This window comes from Arachis hypogaea, chromosome 6 (assembly GCF_003086295.3).
Source record: "Arachis hypogaea cultivar Tifrunner chromosome 6, arahy.Tifrunner.gnm2.J5K5, whole genome shotgun sequence".
NCBI classification, from domain to species: domain Eukaryota; kingdom Viridiplantae; phylum Streptophyta; class Magnoliopsida; order Fabales; family Fabaceae; genus Arachis; species Arachis hypogaea.
The window spans coordinates 9027933-9038005 of NC_092041.1; the positions used below are offsets into that span (position 1 = coordinate 9027933).

Below are 10073 nucleotides of genomic sequence, written 5' to 3' on the forward strand. Positions count from 1 at the left end.
GGTATTATGTCAAACTCGAAAAGAACAAAAATAAAAAAATCCATATAAACTACACCAATACCATAACAAAATAATCAGTGAGGTGAACATTCACCTAAGTTTCTTTAAGTAAAATTATAAATGATGTCGATACCCTGCACTACAAAACTGAAGAAAGCGAATTGAACAAACCAAACAAATTATAATGGTATGTTATTCAGTGTAACTGTGTTAGCACAATAATTGAGAGAGAGAAAAAACAAGATGATGTTACTGGAAACAATGTTACTAGACAAGTGAAGAAGCACGTATACGTACACCAGTGTGACTTTTGTGTGGTCGAGATTGACAAACTCAAGATGTGAGCTTCCTCCAAATCTACACCTCACTCATCTCTCCTCATTTTCTGATCCAGACTCTGGACAAAATCATAGAATAATTATGGTGTAAATTTTTCGTAAACAGAAGTGAATGTACAGAAAATTATTATAAAGTTTTAAAATTGTATGAAATTAGTCACCAAAAAAAAATTGTATGAAATTATATTCCAGAGAGTATAGTTTGGTTTTTATTTAGTGTTTTACTTAAAAAGATTTATTCATTTAAAATAAGCTTTAAATGTTTTTTATGTTCGTTTCAACCACAATTGTGGAATTCTTTCTTTTTCGAAGTCAGAAACCACCTTGTTAGAAGAAAAAATAAAATTAAACTAAAAAGAATATAGAGAAATTAAAGAAAAATAATAATGGTGGAAAAAGCAGCAGTGATAAATTGATAATCGTAGGTGCTACTGGAACTTCAGGTTTAGCTGCTGTAGCATGTTTAACACAAAATTCAGTTCCATTCATTCTTCTCGAAAGAGAAGATTGTTTTGCTTCCTTATGTTAAAAATACACCTATGATCGTCTTCACCTTCACCTTGGGAAAAAAGTGTGTAAGCTTCCCTATCTTCAATTCCCTATTTCCTACCCTCGCTATGTTCCTAAGAAGCTCTTCACTGAGTAGTTAGACAACTATGTGAAGCACTTCAACATCTCCCTCTATTTTCTATTTTTCACTTCAAGCTGTCCCCTTCTCTCCCTGTCTCGCTCGAAACCCTAAATCCCATTTTCCCGTTCATTCTCTTCTGGATAGCTCAGTCCCCTCCTTCTGGCCTATATCATCTCTGTCGATGTTGTGATCCCCCGTCCAACTCCTCTGTGTGACCTCCCGTTTTCTCCCCTTTTCTCGCTTTGTCTCTCACAGTGTCGCGGTCACTTTCAAACCCTAGCCCTTCAACCCCGATTTTTTCCATTCCAGATCGTGTTTCTCGAGCCTTTCTTGCATTATGCCATCCTGTGCTTGAGACGCTCTCTCGCTCTCTCTTGTTTGGTGTATCTTTCGATCCGAAACCCTAGACCTTCTTTCCCGCTGTCCTCCTTCCAGTTCGGGTAAATTGTTGATATCCAGAAGAGAATGAAGGGAAAAATGGGATTTAGGATTTCTTCGATTACTCAAAACGCCGGTATATGCCGAGTGGAATCAAGAGCTGGTCCAGTCGAAGCCAGATGGCTGGCGATAGAAGCCCTGAAGGTGAAGGTTATCATCATGTTTTCTAGGATTTATTAGATTATGTTTCAAATAAATGTTAATTTACTATTATTTATACTGCGATCTGTTGGTATATGAAGGTGTTTAAAAGATCAAGTGAGAATCCGTGCTGGATTCTGATATGAGATTGCAACATAGTTCTACTGGAGTCAGAAAGTTTGCAAGAAAGTTAAGTTAAATAATTTTTTTTCTTGCTTTTTTTTATAAATTATGTTTAATTTGTTAATTTTTGTGGTTTTAAAATATTTTTTTGTTATTCGAGATAATGTATATTTTAATATTTTAAATTGATAATCTTTTTATTATTACTCTAATCACTGTTAGTATCTCTTACCCTTATTTCAAATCTATCAAATTAAGTGTAAGATTTGGGAAGTGCATGAATAAAAAAGAAAACATTTGTGTTTTTAGCAAGTGCCATGATTTGATAGGATCTTTAGGGTGGGTTTGGAATTGTATATTGGTATATGTAGTTTTTTAAAAGCAAGATATTTGTATTTCAATATTGATATTTGTATTTTTTCTGTTGATTTCCTTTGGCTAAGGCACGTTTATATATTTCCAGTGTTGTTTTAGTGTTGCAAAGCAATGAATTAGCTCTTTTTATATATAGTATATGTACGTGTGCATTGGACTAGCTACCTTAGTTCTTCTTGCAATTGTCACACTTTAGAAATAACTACACCATGCATGTTAATAAATGGATTTTTAAAATAAATTTTGTCTAACTCTTATTCTTCTAACTGTTATTTTTTTATTATTATGAACACATCAAAATCACTTTGTCAAGGGTGCTTCTTCATCTTTTTTGCAAATGAATACTGCTGATGGGTTTGGTGCCTATTTTCTGGAGAAACTCATTCCATCAAAGTTGAGGAGCTCCTCTTCAAGGATCAGTCATAGTACCAAGAAGCCTTGGTTTTTGAGGTTCAGCATCTTCCTCTCAAATTGTTCTTTAATTTTTTTTTCACAAGCAATTACGTAAGCTTTGTTTGTTTGCAGTCCGCGGCACAAAGTGCTGGTGTTTGACGGGGTTGTTCAGTTGACCAAGAAGGATGAATGTGCTTAGCACGAGATGATTGCTCATCTTCCCCTTTGTTCAGTTGAGTCCCCCAAAAATGTGAGTCAATTTGATATAATGAATTTTATGGTTGATCCTATTCAAGATATTTCTTTTTTTACTGAATCATTCCCTAAGTATGCCTTCAATTGTTCAGATAACCTTTTATCCTTTTTCCCGTTTATTACTATTACTATTACTATTGAAAGTTGTTCATATTTGTTAATTGTGATTTGTTAGAATATGGAGTTTATATATCATGATCATGTATTCTAGGGTTTCTTTGTTTTTTGTTTCAAATGATTGTGGGTTTTCTTTTTTTTTTTTTTTCTTTTGGTGATTGTGTCTGTTAATCAGACTATTTGGTTTGTGAGAAAGTGCTGAAAATTTTGAACTAACAACTAAGCAATTGAGACTGTAGTTTTATATCCTTTTTTTTGGAGTATTATTTTTGCTCACTGAAAATATAGCTCAAAGTAAACAAAATTTCGTGAGAGTTTGCTTTGATTGATTTTTGGCATGGTGGTGTTACCTATCTTGATTTGATTGATGATGCTAAATTAGATTTTAATCTTTGAATTATTGAGGCCCGATTTCTTCTTGGGTATTTAACTAAATAAATAATTAGCGTTGTTGTTCTACCTTTTTTTTCCCCGCCATTTGGTTCGCACTGGAACTCTTAACTTTTATTTTTTTTTAACTCTTAAATGATTCATTTTTATGCATTTATTTTTAAAAAACTTCTGCAGTAAAAAGTGGAAAATTCTATAAAGATCAATGCAATGCACTTTCTTTCTATTGAATCTGTAACCACCAAATATCTCTTCTTTGCCTTTTCATCTTCTCCTTTCATATCAGTTACTTTTTTATTATTTCATTCGTCATTATTAATACTAACTGCCAATTAACAAGTTTGGGTCTTCTTTTGCCACAGTAATTGACTAATCCTTGGCATGTTTGTGCATTTACTAAATGCCATTTTTTTAGTGTTCTCATTTTAGGGACCCAAAAAAAAAATAAAAAATAAAAAATAAACATTATCTTTTGGCATATCTAGATTTTTTTGCTCTAAGATAACTTTATTAAGATATTATTGTAGCTTTTCTGCACTTTATCCACTTGGATGTGTTTATAAATAGATTCAGTTCCTCTTGGTTTAATCACAGCTGTCTCGGTTCTTTCTACTTTCTTGGTGTTGTTAGTTTACAAAGTTTGTTAGTGTTTTGGCAATTGTTAGTTTACCATTCTCTTTGTCCCTTAACTTAGAGGAGAACATACATAATAAAAATGAAAAATAATATTCTTTCAAATAAAAAAATAACGACCTTGAATTTCAGTTGCTTAATAATTTCTTTTCATAAACAATGACGTAATCTTTTATTATTTCATTCGTTATTATCATTATAAACTTTTTTTCTTTGGTTTGTTTTTTTATATGTTAATTGGTAGGTGAAAAACGTTAATGCATTGCTGGAGGTTGAGGTGAGTTTTATTATTTCAGTTTTTTATTTTTCCCAAAAGTTGATTCTGCGTAGGTTGGAGCAAATTTCTAATTTTGGACTTCTGCGTCTCTTTGATTTTTATTTTATTATTTGATAAATAAAATCTTGTGACAGTTTGCTTTGATTGAATTTTTGGCATGGTGGTGTTTTTTATTTTACTTTTATTTATGATGCTAAATTAGCTTTTCATCTTTGAATTATTGATGTCCTATTTCTTCTTGGGTATTTAACTAAATAAATAATTCGCGTCGGTGTTCTGCTTTTTTTTTTTTCACCTTTTGCTTCGTCCTGGAACTATTAACTTTCTAACTCTTTAATGATATATTAGTCATTTAATTTTAAAAAAGCTTCTGTGGTTTTAGGTGAAAATTTCTATAAGATTCAATCCAATGCACTTTTTCTCTATTGAATCTGTAAGCATCAAAGATCTCATCTTTGCCTTTTCATCTACTTCTTTTATATCACTTGCTTTTTTATTCTTTCATTCGTTATTATTATGAATTTTTTTATTATTGGTTTGTTTTTCGAATGTTAATTGGTAGATAGAAAACATCAAGGCATTGATGGAGGCTGAGGTGTGTGTCATTATTTCCCAGTTTTTAGTTTTTCCCAAAATTTGATTATGCTTAGGTGGGAACAAGTTTTAAATTTAGGAATCATGCGTCTATCTGAGAATTTTTTTATTAATTGATAAACAAAATCTCGTAAAGTTTGCTGTTATTGTTTTCTGGCATGGTGTTGTTAGTTATTTTATTTTCATTTATGATTTTACATTAGCTTTTATTTTTTTTATGCCCTATTTCTTCTTGGGTATTTAACTAAATAAATAAATAGTATTGCTATTTTTTTTTTACCATTTACTTCGCACTGGAGCTCTGAACTCTTATTTTTCAAACTCTTAAATGATACAGTTTTATGCATTTAATTTTAAAAAAGTTCTGTGGTAAAAAGTGGAAAATGTTATAAAAATCAATCCAATACATTTTTTCGTTAATTTATATTTTGAAAAATCGTCATGTGTTTTGTTACTATTCTTTATTTTGTTCTTTTTCTGTTTCTCTGATTTTTTGGTTTTTATCTTCTTGAGAATTTATTCTATGAATACATATTTTGTTTCTCTGTTTTCTGAAATAATATTAGTAAGCGGCTTATCCTTTTTTAGTATTATTCTATAGTGCTAGAATTGTACTTAAATTATTCACATTTTTCTTTTTCAGAAATTTTTGCACCCAAACGAATTGAGAGCCTGTGCCTTTTTGACTCTTTTTTTCATTGTGTTGTTACTTGTTAGTAACTAGACTTCATTTGGATAATAAGCACTGCTGTTGTGAATGTGATAACCGACACTGGAATCAAATTTTTTAATACATGAATTTTGTGTCTCTGAGAGTTTTATTTTATTATTTGATAAACGAAATCTTGTGAGAGTTTGCTTTGATTGAATTTTTGGCATCGTGGTATTATTTATTTTATTTTCATTTACGATGCTAAATTAGCTTTTAATCTTTGAATTATTGATGCCCTATTTCTTTTTGGGTATTTAACTAAATAAATATTTAGCGTTGTTGTTCTGTTTTTTTTTAACCATATGCTTTGCACAGGAAAACTCTTAACTCTTATTTTTCTAACTCTTAAATGATACATTTTTATGTATTTAATTTCTAAGCTTCTATGATAAAAAGAGAAAAATTCTATAAAATTCAATCCAATGCACTTTCTCTCTCTAAGTTTCTTTAATTTCTATAACAAATAATCTCTCTAACTTTATACTGTGCAATTTCAAGTGCTGGTTTCTTTAATTTGTATTTTGAAAAGTCGTCACGTGTTCTGTAACTATTCTTTAATTTGTTCCTTTTCTGTTTCTCTCATTTTTATTATTTTTTATCTTCTTGGTTATTTATTTTAGAAATACATATTCTCTTTTTCTCTTTTTTTGAAATAAAATTAGTGAGAAGCTTATCCTTATTTGTATTATTATACACCACTTGAATTGAACTTGGATTATTTAGATTTTGTTATTTATTTTTTGTAATTTGTGGTACAATTTATTTTTTGTAGTTTGCTCTTAGATAATTTTATTAAGATATTATGTAGTTTTTCTGCACTTTATCCACATGGATGTGTTTTTAAATAGATTCAGATCTCCTTGGTTTAATCACAGCTGTCTCAGTTCTTTCTGCTTTTTTGGTGCTGTAAGTTTACAAAGTTTGTTAGTTTACCAATTCTCTTTGTCCCTTAACTTAGAGGAGAACATACATTTTAAAAATGAAAATATATTATTCTTTCAAATAAAAAAATAACGCCTAATAATGGAGGTTGAGGTGAGTGTCATTATTTTTCAGTTTTTAGTTTTTCCCAAAATTTGTTTCTGTTTAGGTAGGAACAAGTTTTAAATTTAAGAATCATGCATCTATCTGGAAATTTTAATTTATTAATTGATAAACAAAATCTCGTGAGTTTTTGCTGTTATTGATTTTTGTTATGGTGTTGTTAGTTATTTTATTTTTATTTATGATTCTAAATTAGCTTTTATTCTTTTTTTATTAATGCCCGATTTCTTCTTGGGTATTTAACTAAAATAAATAGTATTGTTATTTTCTTTCACCATTTGCTTCGCACTGAACCTGATCTCTTATTTTTGAAACTCTTAAATGATAGTTTTATGCATTTAAATTTAAAAAGGTTCTGTGGTAAAAAGTAAAAAATTCTATAAAAATCAATACAATACATTTTTTTCTTTGTAAAATTATTTAATTTCTATAAGAAATACAACAAAAAAGTCTTGTCCCACTAGGAGGAGTCGACTATAAGAAATTTCAGCTACTGACTTTATTAATTTGTATTTTTAAAAGTCGTGATGTGTTTTGTTATTATTCTTTATTTTGTTCTTTTTCTTTTTCTTTTTTTTTTTTTGAAATAAGATTAGTAAGTAGTTTATCCCTTTTTAGTATTATTCTACCATGTTAGAATTGTACTTGAATTATTCACATTTTTCTTTTTCAGAATTTTTGCACCCAATCGAATTGAGAGCTACATTTACCTTTGTGCCTTTTTGACTCTTTTTTTCCTTGTGTTGTTAGTAACTAGAGTGCATTTGTATAATAAGCACGTTTTGAATTTGATAACCGACATTGGAAGCAAATTTTTTAATATAGAAATTGTTTCTTAAGAGTTTTATTTTGTATCTCTATATCTCTATATTCAACAATTTATAACTGATCTTTTGTTTACTTTGTCTTTTAGATGGATCTCTTAGATACATGTTGGCCAAATTAGTTAATGTAGCCTAAGTGGCAAAATAGTATATTCTTTTTGTTTTAACTCTTTATATCGGCACTTTCTTTTAATTTTACTTTCTTTTAATTTTACTAGGGCTTTGCGGAGAATGTTTGATCCATGAAATGTTTATTCATGTCTAAATTGAGTGTGGAGATTTTGGCTTTATTTTTCATGTCCCATCTCATATTGCTCTCAGTTCAAGATTGAATTCCTAATCTAAATATATATAGCATCATATCTCATTTTTTGTGATTTTTTGTGATTTGTGATAGTGTGATATTATTGATATTTTAATTTTCTTTGTCCTATATTAACAAATTCAAAATTTATCTTCTAAAATATCCTTATGAAGGCAATACGTTTATACCTCATGTTTATTTTATGTTTGGTTGATTATTCCACTTCAATTTATCCGAAACTAATGATCAAAAACTCATAAAATCAGTTGCTAATCACGACAATTATATTTTTCACTTTTCACATTTGTTTAAGATTTTGTAGTTTTTTAAATTGAATTAATTAGTTTTTGAAACACATGATTAGGTATATGTTAAATATTAAGTTGGTATGGCTAAAAAAAATAATTTTAATAGTTAATTAGTAAAAAAAAACTTCAATAGTTACTTTTATTTTTATATTACAATAAATGTATCTTTTTTTAAAATTTAGTTAAAATTTGTTCTAAAAGTTGTCTAAAAATTAATGTTAAAATACTTGAAAGCATGGGTATTTTTTGGTTATAATCTTGAGGAGAACATATGACATATGAAAACAATCTAAATGCGTGACTGATATTTTAGTTTTTTTTTTTTACAATATAAGTCTTCAAATCAACTACGACATTGGCTCTAAGCCATGCTTGGTTTTAGGAAAATTATTCAAACTACAATGTTTTGGTGGTGTTGAATTTTATTGTATCTTTTGTTGAAAATGATATAATTAAAATATTCTTTATATTTTTTTAGTCAATACATATTACACGTAGTTTTTTAATAAAATAATAATAAAATCATTTTTAGAAGCATAATCAAATAGAGGAATTTAACAAATAGAAAATTTTCACCCGTGCATGGCATCGGTCTTTTGCTAGTACAACATATACAATAAACAGGACAAGAAGTAAATGCGATTTATCTATGTACTTGTATAGGTTTTTGTGTAGTCCTTGTGATGGACTACTGAAAATGTTCAGGTATACTATATTACATAACAATACTTAAGTAGTGAGTTGTATTATTAGTTTGTTGTATTGTATGACATATAATGTTGTCGTGTAGGTGTTATCGGCAAAAATAGAGAAATTAGAGGTAACGAGGTATTGTTGAGAGATGGCAAGTGTCACTCATTTGATTCGATCATATTCTGCATTGACTTCAATATATCAACACAAAAGTGGCTCAAAGTACAGAACAGATTAAATAATGCCTACACTACTTCACTTATTAAACATACCTAAACTTTATATATCAATCGTGACATGGTTATATATACGAATTACTAAGAACAATTTGTACTGCGTTGGGCTTGCACATAGATGATTCTTTGGAGCTACCAATGATGCTCAAAATGTAGCAAATGATATTGCCTCACTTCTCAATTAACTTTCATGGTCTGTATGGTTACTTTGTAGAGTAATTTAGAATAACAAAAAATTAAATTTGATTAAAACTAATTAAATATATTATTATGAAGAGAAAAGAAAGAAGTATAAAAAAGATAACTGTTACTTTCATTCATTGTCATCGTACAAATTACAAATATAACTCAATGAGAATTAATTGGAACAATAAAACTAATTAAATATAAAACTATAGAACTATATGTAAATACACTAACTAAAATAGAAATAACTGAAAAGCATCTTCCTCTAAGGGTACTATATGAAAAATCACCAAAACCTACTGTCATGGTAATTATAGTCATATAAAAACTATCAAACCAACTTATATCCTCTATAAGATGGGTTATAAATGTTCCGAAAAAAATAACTACCATGACAATGCCTATGGCAAACCTAACTCTTATCTTACGGACCATCTTATACCCAACTATCCAACTATTTGGTATGCATTGTGGAAATGTTGTAATTACCCAGGTTTCTAACTCTTCAAGAAAGTATTTAATGAAACTTTTAAGAATGTTAGAAACAAAAGTGCAACCAAGAGATAAAAACATAACTCCTACTTTACTCACTACAGAAAGAGGAATAATATCTCCATATCCTACTGTACTTAAAGTGACGGATATAAAATATAGAGCATCTACATATTTTTTTTTGTAAATTTAACCTTAAATTTTCCTAACATATAAACTAGACTTCCAACAAAAAAATAAACTATAAAACAGATTAAAACGAGCACAAAAAATAAGATGGTAAGATGTCCCTGCAATTAAATAAAAAATAATTAGTAACTAAATTATAAATTTTTTATAATAAATAAATTAAAAATATATAAATAATAACAGTTAAAAAGTCATATACTAGTTATATTTAAAAAATATTTTAATTATATATTTATTATTTTTTTTAAATATTTTTTTAATAAAATAATTAAAAAATTGGAGTAAATTTCTTTAATTATTCTAAATATTTTTTAATATTTTTTTAAATTTAAATAAAAAAATATAATTAAAAACATTTTTTTAATGGCCGGTTTAAACAT

General features: G+C 28.3%; 1 long non-coding RNA gene across 1 annotated transcript; it reads left to right on the plus strand.

The window, feature by feature from the left end:
- Positions 1–172: 172 nt before the first annotated feature.
- On the plus strand, positions 173–7300 carry LOC112695863 (uncharacterized). Its single transcript, XR_003150549.3, has 5 exons — positions 173–1551; positions 1650–2496; positions 2572–2689; positions 4079–4111; positions 7135–7300. It is a non-coding gene; the product is annotated as an uncharacterized lncRNA (long non-coding RNA).
- Positions 7301–10073: the final 2773 nt, after the last annotated feature.